The sequence below is a fragment of the Anolis sagrei genome, chromosome 2, assembly GCF_037176765.1.
Source record: "Anolis sagrei isolate rAnoSag1 chromosome 2, rAnoSag1.mat, whole genome shotgun sequence".
Lineage (NCBI taxonomy): Eukaryota > Metazoa > Chordata > Lepidosauria > Squamata > Dactyloidae > Anolis > Anolis sagrei.
The window spans coordinates 300,729,722-300,743,018 of record NC_090022.1 but is presented as its reverse complement, the minus strand read 5'-3'; positions in this window follow the sequence as shown (position 1 = coordinate 300,743,018).

Here is a 13,297-nt window from a genome sequence, read left to right as displayed (position 1 = left end):
ACTACACTGTTGCAATGAGAGCGATGCACTCCATTTGTAATCCTTTTGGTACTAATGTTGGAGAGTAGTCCCCGGTTGGGAACCACTGCTGTAGACCAAGCATAGTACTGTGTTGCTCCTCCACACATTGTTCAGCCATTGTTGTTGTGTGCTTTCAACTCTAAGATTCTATGATCATGATCATCATCATGATCATCACCATTATTATTAAAAACACTGTTGATAAACTCTACAAGCTAGCTGGCATCCCCCCCCCCCCCCCCCCCCGATGTGCGACGGGAAGTTGCTGCTAACTATGAGAGAAATAAGGTTGACCACTGTACTTACTTAGGCGATCCCTCGTTGGACGAGTAAGATGGTCTTCCATTATGGATTTCCTTGTGGGTCCGTATGTGGCTGTGGAGCCCTATTCTTGCTCTGCATCTTCTTCCGCAGTGAGGGCATTGGTTTCCAGGTGGAAGGCGGTCCCGGTCGGGGTTGGCTTGACGCGCCTTCCTCCTGGCACGTTTCTCTCTTTCACCCTCCACTCGTGCCTCCTCGAATTCTGCAGCACTGCTGGTCACAGCTGTCCTCCAGCTGGAGCGCTCAAGGGCCAGGGCTTCCCAGTTCTCAGTGTCTATGCCAGAGTTTTTAAGGTTGGCTTTCAGCCCATCTTTAAATCTCTTTTCCTGTCCACCAACGTTCCGTTTTCCATTCTTAAGTTCGGAGTAGAGCAACTGCTTTGGGAGACGGTGGTCAGGCATCCGGACAACGTGGCCGGCCCAGCGGAGTTGATGTTGGAGGACCATCGCTTCAATGCTGGTGGTCTTTGCTTCTTCCAGCACACTGACGTTTGTCCGCTTGTCTTCCCAGGAGATTTGCAGGATTTTCCGGAGGCAGCGCTGATGGAATCGTTCCAGGAGTTGCATATGACGTCTGTAGACTGTCCACGTCTCACAGGCATACAGCAGGGTTGGGAGGACAATGGCTTTATAGACAAGCACCTTGGTCTCCCTACGGATGTCCCGGTCCTCAAACACTCTCTGCTTCATTCTGGAAAATGCTGCACTTGCAGAGCTCAGGCGGTGTTGTATTTCGGCGTCGATGTTGACTTTGGTGGAGAGGTGGCTGCCAAGGTAGCGGAAATGGTCCACATTTTCTAATGTTACACCATTAAGCTGTATTACTGGCATTGGAGAGGGATTGGCTGGTGACTGCTGGAACAGCACCTTGGTTTTCTCAATGTTCAGTGACAGGCCGAGCTTCTCGTATGCTTCTGCGAAGGTGTTTAGAGTGGCTTGTAGATCTTCTTCTGAATGCGCACAGACGACATTGTCATCAGCATACTGGAGTTCTATAACAGATGTTGTTGTAACCTTGGTTTTGGCTTTCAGTCTGCTGAGGTTGAATAGCTTGCCATCTGTCCGATAGATTTTTTCCACTCCTGACCACTGTAAAGCCACCCACTACATGGCTAGCAGCCTCCTCCCAGTAGAATCAAATCAAGGAAAAGCTTTATGAGAACTACCACTCCTCTTGGCTTCCCCCCAGCAACAGCAAGGGTCTCCCTCTGGGCAGCTAGACCAGGAAACCCCAACTGTATGATTCCCCCACAAAGGAGGGTTTTCCTCCAGCGGCAAACCAAGAATGGACAACCTGGAAGTCCCTGAACAGACTCAGAAGCGGAGTGGGCCGATCAAAAGACAACCTGGCCAAATGGCATGACCTAAAAGAATCCCACACCTTATTTATTATTTTATTTATTTATTTGACTTGTACACCACCACTCCCAATTTGGCTTGGAGCGGTTTACAGCAGTAGATTAAAACAATACAACCCACTTTAAAATACAATAAAAACGAGAACAGGCATAGTCCCGAGTTATTCACCCATCGAAAGCTTGTCGGAAAAGAAAGGTTTCACAGGCTTTCCGAAAAGCAAGTAGCTCTCGGATGGTTCGGGTTTCAACTGGCAGGGCATTCCATGAATAAGGGGCCACAATTGAGAAGGCTCTCTGCCTAGTTGAGGACAGATGGTAAGTCTGGATGTTGGGGACTTTAAGCAAATTTTGGTCTTTGGACCGAAGTAATCTCTGGGGTTGGTAGGGGGATACGCGGGCCCTCAGGTACGCCGGCCCCAGACCATATAAGGCCTTAAAGGTTAGTACTAGCACCTTGAAAGTGATCCGGTCCTCAATCGGAAGCCAGTGCAGCTGTTGTAGAATTGGGGTGATACGACACCTCGCTGGTGAGAAGATGAGCCGCTGCATTTTGCACCAGTTTCAGTTTCCAGATCACTGACAAAGGAAGGCCAATGTAGAGGGCGTTACAGTAGTCAAGCCTCGAGATGACCGTCACCTGGATCACCGTAGCCAGGTTGTTCCTAGATAGTCAAGCCTTGAGATGACCGTCGCCTGGATCATCGTAGCCAGGTCATTCCTAGATAGTCAAGCCTCGAGATGACCGTTGCCTGGATCACCGTAGCCAGGTTGTTCCTAGATAGTCAAGCCTTGAGATGACAGTCGCCTGGATCACCGTAGCCAGGTCATTCCTAGATAGTCAAGCCTCGAGATGACCGTCACCTGGATCACCGTAGCCAGGTCATTCCTAGATAGTCAAGCCTCGAGATGACCGTCGCCTGGATCACCGTAGCCAGGTCGTTCCTAGATAGTCAAGCCTCGAGATGACCGTCGCCTGGATCACCGTAGCCAGGTCGTTCCTAGATAGTCAAGCCTCGAGATGACCGTCGCCTGGATCACCGTAGCCAGGTCGTTCCTAGATAGTCAAGCCTCGAGATGACCGTCGCCTGGATCACCGTAGCCAGGTCGTTCCTAGATAGTCAAGCCTCGAGATGACCGTCACCTGGATCACCGTAGCCAGGTCGTTCCTAGATAGTCAAGCCTCGAGATGACCGTCGCCTGGATCACCGTAGCCAGGTCGTTCCTAGATAGTCAAGCCTCGAGATGACCGTCGCCTGGATCACCGTAGCCAGGTTGTTCCTAGATAGTCAAGCCTCGAGATGACCGTCGCCTGGATCACCGTAGCCAGGTTGTTCCTAGATAGTCAAGCCTTAAGATGACCGTCGCCTGGATCACCGTAGCCAGGTCGTTCCTAGATAGTCAAGCCTCGAGATGACCGTCGCCTGGATCACCGTAGCCAGGTTGTTCCTAGATATTCAAGCCTCGAGATGACCGTCGCCTGGATCACCGTAGCCAGGTCGTTCCTAGATAGGAAGGGAGCTAGTCGCCTAGCCTGATGCAGGTGGAAAAAGGCAGACTTGCTTACAGCAGAGACCTGGGCCTCCATTGTGACCAGCAGAGGGTCCAATAAGACACCAAGACTCTTTACAGAAGGTGACGGACATAGTGTCTCGCCATCCAGGGTAGGCAGCTGGATCTCCCTCCCACCCGGACGGCCCAGCCAAAGGATCTCCATCTTCGATGGGCTCACCCTCAACCTGCGACTGTGGAGCAGAACAGATAACGCTGCATCTGTATGCTTGCCCATTGTGCCCTGCCTCATGTACAGAGGAGGAATTGGAGTCTACAGACAGTGCCGTTGCTGTTGCCCGTTTTTGGTCAAAAGATATTTAGCTTTTTAATGATTGTTTTGTGATTTTATTGTTGGAAACCGGCCCGAGTCCCCTGATAGAGGGGAGAAGACCGGTATACAAAATTGCTAAATAAATAAATAGCTTCCTGCGCTCCTTCTATTTTTATCGGATTTATACTAATTTACGTAATGCTTTTGATATGAAATAAAAATTTAAAATTATTATTATTTATTTACTATGCTCACCTCGATAAAATAGTAAAGAGTAGAGACATCACACTGGCAACAAAGATCCGCCTAGTCAAAGCCATGGTCTTCCCTGTAATCACCTACGGATGTGAGAGCTGGACCTTCGGGAAGGTTGAGCGAAGGAAGAAAGATGCCTTTGAGCTGTGGTGTTGGAGGAAAGTGCTGAGAGTGCCTTGGACTGCGAGAAGATCCAACCAGTCCATCCTCCAGGAAATAAAGCCCGACTGCTCACTGGAGGGAAAGATACTAGAGACAAAGTTGAAGATTTTCCCAGGCTCAGGCAGGCCTTCAAATGCTAATGAAGGTGATCAGCTAAACATTCACACCTAACTGCAGCAGACAAGAGTCCTTTGTCCCACCCTGGTCATTCCACAGATATATAAACCCATTTTTCCTACTTCCAACAGACCTCACAACCTCTGAGGATGCTTGCCATAGATGCAGGTGAAACATCAGGAGAAATGCCTCTAGAACATGGCTCTATAGCCCGAAAAAACCCACAAGAACCTAGTGATTCCAGCCATGAAAGCCTTCGACAATACAAAGTTGAAGTCCTTTGGCCACATCATGAGGAGACAGGAAAGCCTAGAGAAGACTATTATGCTGGGGAAAGTGGAAGGCAAAAGGAAGAGGGGCCGACCAAGGGCAAGATGGATGGATGGCATCCTTGAAGTGACTAGACTGACCTTGAGGGAGCTGGGGGTGGTAACGGCCAACAGGGAGCTCTGGCGTGGGCTGGTCCATGAGGTCACGAAGAGTCGGAAACGACTGAACGAATGAACAACAACAACTATGCTCACAAAAAAATTAATCAGGGAGAGAGTCAGGGTTCCACTGAAAATGAATGCCATCCAAAGGAGAAGGGTGCTCTTTTCTGGACCTCTTGCCTCTTGTCTATCTCCTTCTTGCATGGCTTTGTCCAGAACTGGACACAGGGTCATTGTTCCAAGTGAAGAGCCCTGACCAAAGCAGAAGAAAGTGGGACCACAACACCCTTTGATCTGGATATTGTGGTCCTCTTCCTGCAGCCAAGAGCTCTGCCGTGAGCAGCGATCTGTCATGAGAAGACAATAGAAAGAGCATTGCAAATAGTCTGCATCAGGACATGCAGAAATGTTCGGTACAGAGTGTTCTCTCCCATCATGAAGGCGCATGAGGAAAGGGTTTGGCGCATGATCCCGGGCAGCTGCATTCCCTCCTTCGAGACACGCAATCCCTATTGATGCAGCCGAGGATCACGTCAGGCTCGGCACTCCAGTACTTTCCCCGTTGGGTGGCTTCAATGCCTTCCTTTTTGGCAGAAAGAAGAATTAATTGCAAGGGGAGCGAGGAGATTGCCTTGGATTTAGGGAGAATTCTTGGCCTGCTTAAATCGCACTTCCTTGGGAGTTGGCCCTGGTTTTATCTGGCTTGAAAAAGTACTTGAGAAACAACATGGATTTTGGTTTCCTTTTGTATAATCTAAGTGGAAGGAGGGTGGTTTTTTGAGATGATTTTCCCTGCTGATCCTGGGGATTTGGTGAGGCAAGGTTCATGGAGCGAGTAAACAGAGTTATTTTAGTTTCAGTGCCATTCTGATATTGGTTACAGAAACAAAGATAAATGAACGCATGAAGAATGGATTGAGCCTTTCCTAAAAGGATTACAGAGCTGAGCTGCAGACAAGAGATTAAAGAACTAATTTGACTTAGTTTGGTGGAGATGCCTTTGGCAGTCCTACTATATACGTCAGGGCCATGCATTATTATAGGTGCGATCGGAATTCTAATATCTAAAGATCTTAATCTTGGATCTCTGGCGTCTTTTGGGAAGGATTGATAGGATCACTATATAATAAATAATAATAATAAATGTTATTTATACCCCGCCACCATCTCTCCCGATGGGGACTCGGGGCGGCTTATATGAGGCCAAGCCCAAACAACGTATTACAGCAAAATAAAACCAAAACATAAACATCAAGCAACATCATAATTACCTAAAAACAAATGAATACGTTAGCAATATAACATTACAATAAACTAGGGCTGTCCAACCACGGAAAAAATTGTTTCTAAAATCGATTCGTTTTTAGGGGTTTTTTGCGTTTCGTTATTTAAAAGAATTCCAAAATTTTTCTTTAAAAAAGTTTGATATTTACGAAATTTCGGAAATCACAAAAAAAATACGAAACAATTAAGAATCGATTACGAATTGATTCGTTAATGGCGGACGCAATCGCGCAATACGCTAAAAAAACTTCTGAAGCTTCCCTCTCCCTCTGTTGTTGACTGTTGGTGTGATAATTATATTTTTTTTCACTGAGAAAACAAACAGCAACACTAAAACTTGCACCAGACATGCGGAAATAATAACGAAACAATTACGAATAAATAACGAATCAATAACGAATCAATTCCGAAACAATTACGAAATGAATTGGAAAAATTCGTTTCGTTTTTTAGATGCTCCAGAATGGTTCGTTATCGCTTCGTTATCAAAAAAATAACGAATTTTTAACGAATTACGAAATTACAAAACGAAACCGCCCAGCCCTACAATAAACACAATCACAATGACAGTGAGCGGGCCATGTGATGGCGCGAGTGGCGCCACCTATATGTAGAATTGTAAGTTGCAGGATTTGAACTGTTGTCTCATGCCTGATTTTGCCTTTTTACCCTGTAAATGTATAGTTGGATTGATTGGTTTTTATAGCTGTCAATCAATGTTGTTTGCACCAGTTGAATTGCTCCTCCTGCTCAATTGTTTGACCCCACCTCTTCCTAGAGAGCAGGACAGTGTTTCCTTTTCCATTCCACCATCAAACTTTCTATCAGATGGACGTGAGAGAGAGACTTGGCTCTGAAGCCCCTGATTAAGTTACCTCTCAGCACCAATTCTGAGGTTCTTACCCTTGAGACTTATGCTTCATGTTCAGATCAACCTGGACGATGTTGAAAAGTCTCAAGCACTTTCAAACCAGTTCTTTGGCACCAGAGGAAGGCTTTGTCCCTTCATAATATAGGCCATTGGAATGGGGTTGTGATTATTCCGATATTCACAGCCAAAGAGGGACCTGGAAAAGCTTCTCAGCTGTGAAATCTCCTTGGACACAAGACAACCAGAGACTGTAATGTATATTTTCCTTTACCTCTTTGAAACTTACAGCTTATTGTCTTAAAGAGATAACTCTTTGTGAACAATAAAGCCTATTTTGAGTTATCTACAGTGTTTTGGCCCTTGGGAGTTCCAGTTTTCCTAAAGGAGGGCAAGAACCAGTCCCCTGAGGGAAAGATGTCACGTCCATGCCTCTTTCACTAAGAGTTATAGCCCCCAGGTGCGACGGCAGAGGCCACATGTGCAGCATAAAATGTTTTAAAACTTGGGTGAGATAAAGGGTGAGATAAATATTGCTTTAACTGTTTTTAATTTTGCTTTTGGTGTTATATTGTTTGTGTTGTGTTTTGTGGCCTTGGCCTTTGTAAGCCGCATCGAGTCCTTCGGGAGATGCTAGCGGGGTACAAATAAAGTTAATAATAATAATAATTAATAAATAATAATAATAATAATAAAGGAGCAAACTGTATTGTCGAAGGCTTTCATGGCTGGAATCAATATTTTCTTGTGGGTTTTTTCGGGCTATAGGGCCATGTTCTAGAGGCATTTTCTCCTGACGTTTCGCCTGCATCTACGGCAAGCATCCTCAGAGGTAGTGAGGTCTGTTGGAAATAGGACAATGGGTTTATATATCTGTGGAATGACCAGGGTGGGACAAAGGGCTCTTCTCTGCTGGAGCTAGGTGTGGATGTTTCAACTGACCACCTTCATTAGCATTTGAAGGCCTGGCTGAGCCTGGGAGAATCTTTTGTTGAGAGGTGTTAAGATGTGCCTGGTTGTTTCCTCTCTGCTGTTTTGCTGTTGTAATTTTAGAGTTTTTTAATACTGGTAGCCAGATTTAGTTCATTTTCATGGTCTCTTCCTTTCTGTTGAAATTGTCCACATGCTTGTGGATTTCAATGGCTTCTCTGTGTAGTCTGACATGGTGGTTGTTGGTGTGGTCCAGCATTTCTGTGTTCTCAAATAATCTGCTGTGTCCAGGCTGGTTCATCAGGTGCTCTGCTATGGCTGACTTCTCTGGTTGAAGTCGTCTGCAGTGCGTTTCATGTTCCTTGATTTGTGTTTGGGCAATGCTGCTGCGTTTGGTGGTCCCTCTGTAGACTTGGCCACAGCTGGATGGTATACGGTAGACTCCTGCAGAACAACATACAAACAAACTACAGACCCACCAAGAAAATCCAACAAATGCTACGTTTAGCAAAGGACAAGAGGGATCCTCTCACCTCTGCAGGAGTCTCCCGTATACCATGCAGTTTGACACCAATTTAATTGCTATGGCTCAATGCTGCCAAAACTAAGAAACTGAAGTTCAACAGTGACAAATGCAAGACACTCCACTTAGGCAGAAAAAAAGGAAATGCAAAGATACAGAATGGAGGACAATGCCTGACTCGAGAGAAGGGTATGTGAAAAAGATCTTGGAGTCCTCGTGGATAGCAAGCTAAACATGAGCCAGGAATGTGATGTGGCGGCAAAAAAAAGCCAATGGGATTTTGGCCTGCATCAAGAGGAGCCTAGTGTCTAGATCCAGGGAAGTCATGCTCCCCATGCTCTATTCCGCTTTGGTTAGACCACACCTGGAATATTGTGTCCAATTCTGGGCACCGCAATTCAAGAGAGATATTGACAAGCTGGAATGTGTCCACAGGAGGGCGACTCAAATGATCGAGGATCTGGAGAACAAGCCCTAAGAGGAGCGGCTTAAAGAGCTGGGCATGTTTAGCCTGAAGAAGAGAAGGCTGAGAGGGGATATGATAGCCATGTATAAATATGTGAGAGGAAGCCACAGGGAGGAGGGAGCAAGATTGTTTACTGCTTCCTTGGAGACTAGGTCACGAAACAATGGCTTCAAACTACAAGAGAGGAGATTCCATCTGAACACGAGGAAGAACTTCCTGACTGTGAGAGCTGTTCAGCAGTGGAACTCTCTGCCCCGGAGTGTGGTGGAGGCTCTTCCTTTGGAAGCTTTTAAACAGAGGCTGGATGGCCATCTGTCAGGGGTGATCTGAATGCAATATTCCTGCTTCTTGGCAGAATGGGGTTGGACTGGATGGCCCAGGAGGTCTCTTCCAACTCTTTGATTCTATGATTCTATGAAATGCAGCAGTAATCCTCACTGAAGGCTTCGACCAGAGTTCACTTGTGGCCTCAGAGATGCAAACTGGTTCCCTCAAGGCAGATGCCATTTGGCCTCGTTAGCAGACACAAAGCTCTCTCCCTGCCTGGTACCCAAACTGGGCAACTTGAGAGAGACCCATTCCCTCCTGGGTTTGTAATTCTGGTCTCTTCCTTCCTTCCCCTCCCTTGGCTCAGAGCTGAAACGTGCTGTCAAAAGCCTGTTTTATGAAAGCCATAAATCAGCAGCGGCATTTTCCAGGAGAACTGGGGCAGAAATTAATCAAGGCTGGCTTTCAAGTTCATCCATTACTGCACAGAGAGGACAGAACTCCTTCTACCAGATCCCGCCAACAGAATGGGAATCATCGAATCCTAGAATCAAAGAGTTGGAAGAGACCTCATGGGCCATCCAGTCCAGCCCCATTCTGCCAAGAAGCAGGAATATTGTATTCAAATCACCCCTGACAGATGGCCATCCAGCCTCTGTTTAAAAGCTTCCAAAGAAGGAGCCTCCTCCACACTCTGGGGCAGAGAGTTCCACTGCTGAACGGCTCTCACAGTCAGGAAGTTATAGAATCATAGAATCAAAGAGTTGGAAGAGACCTCATGGGCCATCCAGTCCAACCCCATTCTGCCAAGAAGCAGGAATATTGCATTCAAATCACCCCTGACAGATGGCCATCCAGCCTCTGTTTCAAAGCTTCCAAAGAAGGAGCCTCCACCACACTCCGGGGCAGAGAGTTCCACTGCTGAACGGCTCTCACATTCAGGAAGTTCTTATAGAATCATAGAATCAAAGAGTTGGAAGAGACCTCATGGGCCATCATCCAGTCCAACCCCATTCTGCCAAGAAGCAGGAATATTCCATTCAAATCACCCCTGACAGATGGCCATCCAGCCTCTGTTTAAAAGCCTCCAAAGAAGGAGCCTCCACCACACTCCCTCCGGGGCAGAGAGTTCCATTGTTGAACTGCTCTCACAGTCAGGAAGTTTATTTATTTTATTTATTTATTTGCTTCATTTTTATACCGCATTTTTCAGCCCTTGACAGGCGACTCAATGCGGTTTACAGTGCAATTAAAACACAACAATACAACAACAGGGTCGACGAAGTCGCTCCACAACAATTAACAATCAGACAGGACAAATCAACAAACAACATATATAACGCCTCAGTTGAAATCAGATCCATTCTCATAGTCATTGTGCCGTTCCTATGTTTCAATTACCGTCTTCCTTAATTGGTTGCATTGTCTAGCCAAACGCTTGTTCGTAAAGCCAGGTCTTGACCATTCTCCGAAACGCCAGTAACGAAGGTGCCTGTCTGATGTCTGCTGGCAAGGCATTCCATAGCCAAGGGGCCACCACTGAGAAGGCCCTGTCTCTCGTCCCCGCCAAGCGCGCCTGTGACGCAGGCGGGATCGAGAGCAGGGCCTCCCCAGACGATCTTAATGTTCTAGTCGGTTCATAGGTGGAGATGCGTTCGGAGAGGTAAGCGGGGCCAGAACCGTTTAGGGCTTTATAGGCCAAAGCCAGCACCTTGAATTGTGCCCGGTAGCGGATTGGCAGCCAGTGGAGCTGGCTCAGCAGAGGAGTGGTGTGCTCCATGAGTTCTTCCTCATGTTCAGATGGAATCTCCATTCTTGTAGTTTGAAGCCATTGTTCCATTGCGTCCTAGTCTCTCTCCAAGGAAGCAGAAAACAAGCTTGCTCCCTCCTCCTCCCTGTGGCTTCCTCTCACATATTTATACATGGCTATCATATCTCCTCTCAACCTTCTCTTCTTCAGGCTAAACATGCCCAGCTCCTTAAGCCGCTCCTCATAGGGCTTGTTCTCCAGACCCATGATCATTTGAGTCGCTCTCCTCTGGACACATTCCAGCTTGTCAATCTCTTTCTTGAATTGTGGTGCCCAGAATTGGACACAATATTCCCAGTGTGGTCTAACCAAAGCAGAATCGAGCATGGGGAGCATGACTTCCCTGGACCTAGGCACTAGGCTCCTATTGATGCAGGCCAAAATCCCATAATATGTTTAGTATCTGCCCTTCAAATGTGGTGCCCAGAATTGGACACAATATTCCAGGTGCGGTCTAACCAAAGCGGAATAGAGGGGTAGGAAGTGGGGTGTGGGGTGGTTTCTGGGCCATTTGGCCATGTTCTAGCAGCATCCTCATGGAGAACAAGTTAAACATGAGCCAACAATGTGATGCGGTGGCAAAAAAAGCCAATGGGATTTTGGCCTGCATCAAGAGGAGCATAGTGCCTAGATCCAGGGAAGTCATGCTCCCCATGCTCTATTCTACCTTAGTTAGACCACACCTGGAATCACACAGTGTCCAATTCTGGGCTTCCGACTCTTGGTGACCTCCTGGACCAGCCCAGGCCAGAACTCCCTGTCGGCCATAGCCACCCCCAGCTCCTTCAGAGTCAAGCCAGTCACTTCAAGGATAACATCCATCCATCTTGCTCTGTCGCCCCCTCTTCCTTTTTCCTTCCATTTTCCCCAGAATCATTCTCTTCTTCAAGAGTTTAGATTCCACAAAAAATGACTTTATCACAGAATCATGGTATCATAGAGTCAGAAGAGATCCCAGGGGCCATCCCACCCAACCTCTTGCTGCCATGCCAGAAAAGTACCACTGAAACACCCCCAAGAGATGGCCATCCAGCCTCTGCCTAAGAGACTCCAAAGAAGGAGCCTCCACCAGACTCTGAGGCAGAGAGTTCCACTGGTGAACAGTTCCTACCATCAGGAAGTTCTTCCTAATGTTCAGGTAGAATCTAAACATCATTAAGTTTAGGAATATATCAGATGCGCATGTGGGGGTTGTACTCTTTTTTTAAGGCTGGCTTAAACTAGTGTTTTTAATAAGGTTGCTTTGATGAAAACAAGCAAACTACTTTTGCATTATGAACTGTTTGGGCGATATTAAATTTTGCTGTAAACTACCTTGGGTTCCATATTGGGAAAAGGGAGAGATACAAATGAAAATAGTAAATTAAAAATGCAGAGGCCCTTTAGGGCAAGAGCTTGGAAACTACTATGGGAAGTGCAGCCATAAATGGCAAACAAAGCTCTGCTCCAATGTATTTATTTACAATATTGGGTTGTTGTATGTTTATTGGGCTATATGGCCATGGTCTAGAGGCATTCTCTCCTGACGTTTCGCCTGCATCTATGGCAAGCATCCTCAGAGATAGTGAGGTCTGTTGGAACTAGGAAAAAAGGGTTTATATATCTGTGGAATGACCAGGGTGGGACAAAGGACTCTTGTCTGCTGGAGCTAGGTGTGAATGTTTCAACTGACCACCTTGATTAGCATTTGATGGCTTGGCAGTGCCTGGGGGAATCTTTTATTGAGAGGAGATTAGATGTACCTGATTGGGTTGTTGTAGGTTTTTTCGGGCTATATGGCCATGTTCTAGAGGCATTCTCTCCTGACGTTTCGCCTGCATCTATGGCAAGCATCCTCAGAGGTAGTGAGGTCTGTTGGAACTAGGAAAAAAGGGTTTATATATCTGTGGAATGACCAGGGTGGGACAAAGGACTCTTGTCTGCTGGAGCTAGGTGTGAATATTTCAACTGACCACCTTAATTAGCATTTGATGGCTTGGCAGTGCCTGGGGGAATCTTTTGTTGAGAGGTGATTAGATGTGCCTGATTGTTTACTCTCTGTTGTTTATGGTATTTATATTCCGCCCTTCTCCTTACCCCGCAGGGGACTCAGGGCGGATTACAATGTACACATATATGGCAAACATTGAATGCCAAAGACACACAACAGATATAGACAGACAGTCAGAGGCTATTTAACTTTTCTGGCTCCCAGGGGAGCTGTCGCTTTCATTGTCCATCTACGGCACTGATGAAGTACATCTGCATTACCTGCATGCTTTTTGCTGGAGTCTTTTTATGGCTTCGTAAATTACTTAAATTAGTCTCCCCACACATAGGTGGTACCTAATTTTCCTACTTGACAGACACAACTGTCTTTTGGGTTCCAAAGGTCGACAACAAGCTAACACAATTGGTTGGACGCTCACTCTGACCCGGGCTGGCTTCGAACTCATGACCTTTTGATCAGAAGTGATCTTAATGCAGCTGACACTCAGCCAGCTGTGCCACAATCCCGGTGCACAATGTACATTCATAAAGGAATGTACTCCCCATAAATCAGTGGTCCTCAACCTTCCTAATGCCGTGACCCCCTAATACAGTCCCTCATGTTGTGTGACCCTCAACCACAACATACTTTCGTTGCTACTTCATAACAGTCATTTTACTACTGTTATGACTCA